This window comes from Apis dorsata, unplaced genomic scaffold (assembly GCF_000469605.1).
Source record: "Apis dorsata unplaced genomic scaffold, Apis dorsata 1.3 scaffold_235, whole genome shotgun sequence".
NCBI classification, from domain to species: Eukaryota; Metazoa; Arthropoda; class Insecta; order Hymenoptera; family Apidae; genus Apis; species Apis dorsata.
This window is the reverse complement of record NW_006263516.1, coordinates 402,485-412,188: the sequence shown is the minus strand read 5'-3', so window position 1 is coordinate 412,188 and position 9,704 is coordinate 402,485. Positions and strand designations below refer to the sequence as shown.

Here is a 9,704-nt window from a genome sequence, read left to right as displayed (position 1 = left end):
TTTTTTTTTTTTTTTCTCTTTTTTTCCCCCCTCTTTTTTTCCTTTCACCCAAAGTGCTCCCTCTAACCGACCGGCAAGGTGTAACGATGGCGTTATCCTTCCCCTTCGCTCTGTAATCTTTCGCTCCTCCGGGGAATCGCAAAGTATGTTTCCTCGCTCTGCTATGTTTTCGATTCTCTAACCTGAACTTTCCATTTAAGGTTTTTCACCCGATTCCCGTTTTATGACTCCCGCTCGCGAACACCAACGTTAAAGCGTTTTTCTTCATTCTAATTGGAGTCTCCTCTGCATATCCGTCTCATAGACAGTTTACAGGCTTTGATTTCGTTCCCGCAGAAACGATCTTTTTGCGATGTACCGTCTATTATGTGTGCGTATTCGGACTCTGTTGTACTTTTAAGAGAAGCTCACAAAAGAGCTATGTATCGCGATATAGTGTTATAGGTTTATTACTTTTGAAGGATAGCGGAACTTGCAAAATGTTTTGATGATTGATTAGTTTCAAATAATAGTAGATATATTACAATAGTAAATAATGTTCGTGTCGAAAATTGTTTTTGTGGAAAAATGTAATGATTCGAATATTGGAAAAAAGAGACAGAAGTAACGGATACAGTGAGATATGTAACCTATATTCGATAGAAAATTATCGATATTTTAAATTGTTATAATTTTGTTAAAAAGAATCATATAACAATCGAAATGTAGCAAATAGAAAATCAAACATTTTTTTCTCAAATTTAAAAAATTCAATCGACTTTAAATATTATAAAGAATTGAATTCTCTTTACTAAAATTAATTATGCAATTTCTTTTTCAGGAAGTTATTGAACTTTGAATATTATAATTAGACAACGAAAGTTCAAATAACGTTAAATTTTCATCTTTCTCGGCTTGAACATTCAAAGTTCGATAACTTGTTAAAATTATTTATTTTAATATATGGAAAACAATTTAATCATACTATATATTTACACAATAATAATATAGATTTTATTTTCGTTCCATAAATGTATTTAAACACAATCGATGTTGTGCTCGTGAAACCAAGCGAACAAATATTTAAATTTAATATCACGAAACGAGTTATCGAATCAATTTTTCGTTTGATTGACATAGCTAATCCAATAATTCCAATACATGACAAAAATGTATGCGTTTACTTCAGATATTTGCCATTTTACATTCACGACAATTTTCTTTTCTTCTTTTTATCTTTGCAAAATCATATACAATTATTTTAATAGAGGGCAACATTCTATTCGTTCGAGGACTGCAGCTTAGTTCAAACCTAAATTTACTTTTCGAAGTGGTTCATTCCTTGCAATTATGTCATCACTTCTGCAATTTATCTGTTTCCACGCGAACTATGCGTTGTCTATTAATCAAGTCATCTCCGACTCTCTCACAAGTTCCTCTACTTGGCGGATACAAGCAGGTTAATTAGTATTCTTAGCCTACTCATTGCTGGCCACGTTGAACCCCAGTTGGCGTATTAACAGCGTGCGTTACACGGTAATTTCGGTGTCTTTCTCCTCCTCTTCACTATCCATTTCCTTCTCTTTCTCCTACTTGTCCCTCTTCGCAGCCACTTCTCTCGATCTGCTATTTACTACCTTCCACTTGTTCCGCGATATTGCCACGCACGTTTCCCTTTTTGTGCCACGCGAGTAACACGCGGGAAACAGATTTCTGAATCATTGCATGCTTCTCAGTCGCAGCCCAACTTCGGTTAGTCAATTATAATAATGTCGTTTTTTTATAGTGATGCGCTCGAGATTGACTCGTGCTTATTAGTGGTAATGCTTTGAAACTCGAAGTTCGTTATAGTATTCATTTTAACACTGGAACTATGATTTTTGATACGTGGTTAAATATTTTGCATATGAATGAGTGGAATTAATGTGACACATTGGAAATAAATGGATACATATAACTATATTTATAATAAAATTCAATCTTAATTTTTTTTAAAAATATTTGTATTTTTTCAATAAAACAAAAAGCTTGAAGTTCATTATTTTAGTTTCACTATTAATTAAAAATAATGTAAAAAAAATAAAATCAATGTTAATATTAAGTGTATGGTGATGAATGTATTTTTAATGTTAATTATATATTTTTAATGTTAATTATTTTATAATAGTAATTGAATATTTGATTTAATTTAGAGTAACTATTAAATTTGCAAGTTCTTTTATAATAATTGAATTAACTAATTTGCAATTTTTTAAATTTTCAATCTTTCAATAAGGTAATAGAAATGTAAAAATACTATAATCATATTCCTGGATATTCATTTTTCTTAGATAGGAATTTTTATTTTTTTAAATAAAAAAATGTTTTCATTAATATTTATTATAAAATTTGTTGAAACTATTTTCAGATGTTACCAGTTTTGTTAGTTTTTGAAATTTTCTGCTGCGTGAATTTAATAGCAAATAAAATAACAACAATCGAAACAGTATATCCACTCCATCCGTTTTGTAATAAACTTTTAAACGAAAAACCAAATAGATACTGAGTGGAACTACACAACGTGCTTGATAGAAGAAAAACAAATGATTGATAAGAACGATGGGTAACAATTGTACTGGTAGAATGTAACGATTTTCGATACTCGAATTATATTCAAATAATATAATATTTTCACAAAAAGATAATTGTATAACATAATTTATTAAACTTTATTATAATTAAGTATATAAGTGAACAAAATAATAACTAATAAAGTTTGAATTTATAATATATAAATTAATTTTGATAGATATGATAGAATCATTTTTAAAGACATATTGTCGAAGAATTGTATTAAATTCAAATAATATTTTTATCATAAATATAGAATATAATTTGTTCATTATTCTTTTATTTTTAGATTTGTGAAAACAAATACATATCTATACATATATTTATACATATAAGCAAAAATTAAATTCATAATATACAAATTAATGTTTGTAGTGTACAATATAGTTATAGATTTTCAAAGAGATATTATATATAATACGGATACTCGTATTAAATTCAAAACAATGTTTTTTATGAAAATACAATTTATTAATTATTCAATGATGACATTATCTCTAGAAAATATTTCAATATAAGTGGAACTCACCAATCCAAAAATCACAATTAGAGATTAAAAAAACTACATCAATTTTACATTAATTCTTTTACTTATGAATCAATTCCCAGAAGATATATCTTGTGAAATAATTATAAAATATAAAACAATAAAAAATTAAATTATAATGAAAGAAACTATATAACGTGGTAACAAAATTAATTATATACATTTTCTTATTATTTTTATTAAATTTTTTAACGGATTGAAAATATGAAACGAGATATAATAAAAAATAATTAATTATTCGTTTAAATTTGCGAATACACGCACACATCCTGTAACTAAAGATCGAATTTATAATATAGAAATTAATATTTGCCGATAAGATCGAATCAATCACTTGGAAAACCTATCATTTTATCCGCTAATCTCTATAATCACAATTAAACGCTCTCATGCGATAATTTCATCGATCAAGTTACAAGGTTTAATTGATATTTTCCGTAACTTCCTGATTCCGCATCATACCGTATAAAATTTCACACTTGTATAAGATTCTTTAAACCGAGTGATTTTTTTGATTTTACATCGAGTTAACAGAAAATTAACATCCTCGCATAATCCGGCATTGAAACAGGTTCGTCCACTTCCTAGAATTCCTTGATTTTTATGTCAGAATTATCATTCGTATATTTTCCAAACATCAAGTAATTCCTCGTCTGATTCATCTTCGTATTTTCCAGATCCTGATAGCTTCTTGATTACTTGATATATTTTCCAATAACAATCTTTAATATAAATTTACGGCTTATTTAAAGTATTCACAGTATGTTGAGATTTTATATATACATATAAACTTTACTAGTTGTACCAGTTTATGCAAGTAAAAGTCAGATTAAAATATCTTGCAATGAAACTTCCATGAATGCTTTATTAAGAAGCTATAAAGAAAATATGAAAAATAAAAAGAAAATAATTAAAAGCTATTTTGTAAAAAGTATATTTTAACTATAAAATAATTTAATTATTAAATTCATTTAATTTCAATTGATAATAATGTAGCAAATAAAAATAATAGTATATTAATATATTATGAATTAATAATATTTTCATAATTTTCATTAATTCTTATTAAATAATAAAGAAATTACAAATTATCACTACATTACAGAAATTAAAATAAATAATAAATGTTATCTAATCACAATTTTTGAGATGTTTTGATACATTATAAATATTTATTATTTAATTAAATTGATATTTCAGATTATTTAAATTCCAAAATCTTATTTATTTAATATCAAAGAAATCTTTTTTTCCATATGAAACGATAAAATTCTTCATCATAATATTATAACAATAAAAATTTATATAATGCAATATTATAAGTGATATGAAAAAACAGTAAATGATAATATCGAAAGCCAATATATTCAATACACAATTTAACACATAAACATATTTTATGATCTTAATATTACCAATGATCTTTTTCTTTTTTTATTTCTCTTCAATAAATATTAAATTACGAATATATTTCATATTTTCAATAAAGAAAAATTAAGGAATAAATTAGACATATTATTAAGAAAATAAAACAATGAATTTTATACTATTTTGAAATTCATGACTTCAATTATTTTGCAAAGAAAATATTTTACCATTGAATGGTCACGTTGGATTGTACAAATTACACGCTTAAAGTCAATGTATTTAAATACGTTAAATGAAAGCTTTAAATAAAAGGCGAGAGATAAAATGGGAAAAATGTCAAAAGCCGACAAAAAAGCGAATACTAAGAGGATTATGGATAAAAAGGCAAGACTAATAATAAGAGTGTATTTATACGAAAACGAAATGGAAATAAAACAAAAATGGAAAGAGGGAGGAAAGAGAGAAACAGGGTTAATAGCAGGAAGGGGAATTGTGAGAATTCTCAGCTTGCCGCGATGGCACGTGCTTTGGTCTCACGATGTAAATCAGCGCATGTGCCTCTTCATTCGTAGAGTTCTCTTTAGTCGGACTCTTCGAATCGAGATTGGATGATTGATGCTTTTGCTGTTATTTTTTAAAATAAAAAAAAAAACTTATAAAAAAAGTGCTTATAAAAAAAGCTTTGGAAATATTTTCACAAAGTTAAAAATTTAATCGTCAAGAATCGAAGAATATTATTTTACATAAATATCAATGTGAATATATTAAAGCATCGATTGTAATAATTTGTAACATGATAAATTTCATATATAATAGATTATGCTCATTATGCAGATAATTATCACATAGGAATTCTTATGTGCGAATTTAATTAACAAATTATATGATTTATGAAACAATTATATAATTTTTTTAGTAAAATATGACTTTGAAATTAATTTTTAATATATTTCAATGTTTTTTTCATTTTTATTAAATATAATTTTATAATGGTGCAAAATATGGAATATAAAATTATAAAATATTCAAATTTTAATAATTCAATTTTATCACTCTAGACAAAATTATATTCAAAATATGAAATATGAATAATATTGAAATATTAAAGATTTTTTTTTGCCAAAAAAGACAATTGATAGTGTATATAATTATTATACTCTACATGTTCAACACAAGAAGTCAGAATTTTTAGATTTTTAAATTTTTTAAAATATGAAAAAAATCAATTGTTACGAAAATAAAATATTTTGTCAAATATTTTATCTCATATTTTTACTTATTTTGATACAAACAATTCTTTCTTTTTCATTTATATTATATGTTACGCTTCACTCTGTATAATTAAGCAAACAATACATAATTGAATGCAACGTATTTCGAATAATTGAATTTTGAGCTTGAGAACTGAAATTCCAATTCAAATACACAGTCAAATACCTATGACATGACGGTCGATTCACGTTCATGAAGCCCATTTGCTTATCGGAATAATCCAATTTTGGCTATGATGTTGCATCGCGATTCATCTCCTTCACTCCGCTCGATTTCGAACACGTAAAGCGTTCCAATGTAATAACAGGCTGCAAACAAGCCGGTTAAACTGTTAAACTGTTACGTTCACCTTCTGCACGTGCGTAATTGCAAGAAAACACGCTATTCTTAATCAATTTACCGCAACAGAATCGATCTCATAAATTATGTTACGAATAGAATTCCATAAAGTAAAACTAGCTATAATGAACTTTTATTTTTCAATCGCACGAAATTCAGTATTAAATTGTAAAAGGAATTTTAATTTGAAATTGTCGAGTAAAAAGTTGATTGAGACTTGATTGAAACGAAAAACGTTCTCTTTTAAATCGAATAAAATTTTATAGTTCTCTTTGACTTTTTTATAATTCCAATTTTAGAAAAGTCGGTATTTTTCTGTAATAGTATTTCGTTTTTCAATTTTCAAAAGGTATGATAAATATTGGATTGAAAATTGTGTCGGTTGTTGACTTTGATAAGAAAGAATTTTATAAATGGTTCGTATATTACTGTTTATAATAAATTCATTTCATACGAATTCTATTTTGTATTCATAAAATATTTCATTCTTGTTTGAATTGAGAGTTGTAACAGCTAGATGACAAAACAATTTGTGTCTACAAATCTATAAAATATTTTTTTTAACAGATTTTGAAATAATCAATTTAAAAAAAAATGTTAACTTTCAATTTTAGAAATATTTTGTGCTTTTATAATGATAATTGTATTGTAATCTAGATTCCTAACAAGTCTATGGATTCTTCTGAATAAGAGAAATAGTTTATAAACATGTAAATATGTTATATACTAATAATGGTCAAGATTAAAAAGATATTCAAAATCTATTTTTACTGATATTTTTTAAAAATTGAATATCTAGAAAAAAATATCATTATATTATTTTCAATAAAAAAGCAAAGCATGCAGTGATAACACTTAACAATAGCATCTTATATATTCCTCAATATATTGGAATTATAATAAATTCTTTTTCTGAAAAAAAAAAAAAATGGTCTGTTGCAGATTCATATTAATATCAATAGATCTTTAGATCCAGAAATTAAAGTTTGGCTAGTTTTTTTCTCATTTTTTTTTTTGAGTCCTTTCATTGGTACTATTCTATTCATGGTATCACTGGTAATACAGAACATTCAGTAAATAATGCACCTTTTCTTATCTCAAGGTTTCTTTGTTATCTTACTACATTCTGTAGTTTTTTAGATTCTGATTCTTTTCATAAAATTTTTAAAAATAATGTATTTTGATATATAATTTTGTTGACAAACTAATTTGTCGATTTGTTTTTATCCAAATTATCTCTTTTGATACATGTACTTATGGTATTTATCTCCAATATATATAATTATCAGTAATAATAATCATTAATAATTAATTAATGATAATTAATAACAATTTATATATATTATATATTTATAAATTTTCTCTTTAAATGAATAATAAAAAGATCAATAATTAAATTATATTTCATATTTTTTAACTTGGAAGAAAATAAATAGTAAAATTTTCTTCATGGTATTTTTCTATGCTATTTTTCTTATATAGCATAAAAATGTACAAACCAGAAAAAACTTACCAGTTCTAAGAATCCAAAAAATGCACGTAATTTTTTCGCCAATAACCATGTTAAAATTTATAAAAAATTGTCTATATAAATATTGTACACTATATCGAATTACGTTTTGTAACATCTTAATTCTTAATAGTTCGTCCCACGTGCACGAAGAACGAAACGGCAAGTAGAGACGGTCGTTGAACGAAGCACAGGTTGCACGTGCGATGCATGTCGCCTGTGGCGCGCTTCGCTCGAGCAGCCGCAAATGGCAAGAGCAATGCTAGCACAGTGCACGACAGCGAAGACTGTTATGTAAGAGATGTGTCAGAGCTGGTAATATGGATGGAGGGAGAGAGAGGACACGGTGGGACAGGTGAGACAAGGAGCGTGCGAAGAAAACGCGAAGGATATAAAGTGGCGGACAAAAGGCAGTTTAAAAGTCGGCGGAAAATAAAATACATTCGCTCTTAAAGAAGAAACTGTCGCCGCTCGCGGTAGTTCTTCCTTTTCAGGTTGTAAATTTAATATGGTTTAAGACGGGCCCCTCTTGGGTTATGGTATAAATTGGAAAGTTTTCAGTTTCAAAATAGAGGCATTTAAATTTGCATCAAGTCACATGATTCGGCTCAGATTTATAATGTGACTCGAATGTGTCACATAATTACGTATGTCGAAACTGCGCGAGAATGAAAGTTACCGATAGAAGATATGATAGGAATGTGAGGCTTCAAAAAATAAATAAATAAGATAAATTAAAAAAAATTCACTATAAATATTTTGAAAAATATCATGTGAAAGTAATTGTATAAATATATTATATTTTAAAGAACGTATATATTTTTTATTTTTTGAAAATTAATAAATAAAAAAGTTTTAAATGGCATACAAATCCTAAATATAATAATATGATTAATTTATTTTATCTAATAATCATATACATATTTTAAATTGCATTCTATACAATTATAATAAATTAATAGTAAACATAATAAATAATGGATTAAAAATTAAAAATTTTATTTTTTTCTAGGCATTTTTTCCAAATTTGTTCATGATATTTAAACGAATAAATGAAATTTAATTTATTATTTATGAATAAATTTCAAAGTATCAAAAACATGAATACATTAAACAGTGCCAAATATAATATTTTGAAACTATGATTATTGTATAATAACTTATATATGTTTTTTTAAAATCATAAAATAATTAAAAATAAATATTATTTAAATATACGCCAAATTTTTAACTTTTAAATGAAAAATATTAATGACAATAATTAAATATTCATTGTCGATAATTTTATTATTATATATAGATGAAAATTTTAATCTTAATCTTTTCTATGTTCTTACGAAAAATTATAATAGAGAAATGTAAAATATATGATTATAATTTAATAAATAATATGATTATTATTTAATAAATGAAAAAAAAATCCAATATTCTTATTACTAGATACTAAATTCTAATATTAAATAAAATCAGTATATACATTTTTTTATTATGAATATTTTATCTTTTTGCAAAACTAAATTTTTCATTAATTCCTGATTTTTATTTAAATTTTTATTTAAAATATTAGTGCAAAATTTTTTATTTTCTTATGTAATATAGGATATCTTACGAATCATTTTTTTAAATTTAATTTAATTTAAAATATTTTTTCCATCTATTTATATTCAATCAATTTCTTTTGTGAAAATTTTCAAATCTCAAACGAAAAAATTTTATTCTCTTTTCATCATATAGAATCCCTGATCAATTATCCACGATATATAAACTTTTATATTTAACACCGATATTATTTTACTACATGAAAAATTATTAAACATTTCAATAAATCGAAACCAATTTCAACAAACAGATATGAAACTTTCGAATAGCTCGAACAATATATACACATTTTTACAATTGAATTCTAAATAACCAATCAAACTCGCATTCCTATGATGCACTTCTACATACTACGCTCTCCTTATAACAAATTCGAATCTGGTTTTTTACAAGGTTAATAGAATCTACAAACTATAGGCGTGACAGGGAAAGGGTTGAAAGTAGCGCGGTTGAGAAAAAGTGGAAAACTTATAGAACGAG

General features: G+C 25.4%; 1 protein-coding gene and 1 long non-coding RNA gene across 3 annotated transcripts in view; one reads left to right on the top strand and one right to left on the bottom strand.

Moving 5' to 3' along the window:
- LOC102681557 (CCR4-NOT transcription complex subunit 6-like) overlaps window positions 1-9,704 on the top strand; it is a 378,685-nt gene that overhangs the window by 267,088 nt on the left and 101,893 nt on the right. The gene's annotated exons all lie outside the window — the stretch shown is intronic.
- LOC116185641 lies at window positions 3,344-7,718 on the bottom strand. The gene is made up of 3 exons (XR_004150507.1): window positions 7,629-7,718; window positions 5,942-6,084; window positions 3,344-3,858 (listed from the first exon to the last, which is right to left on the bottom strand). It is a non-coding gene; the product is annotated as an uncharacterized LOC116185641 (long non-coding RNA).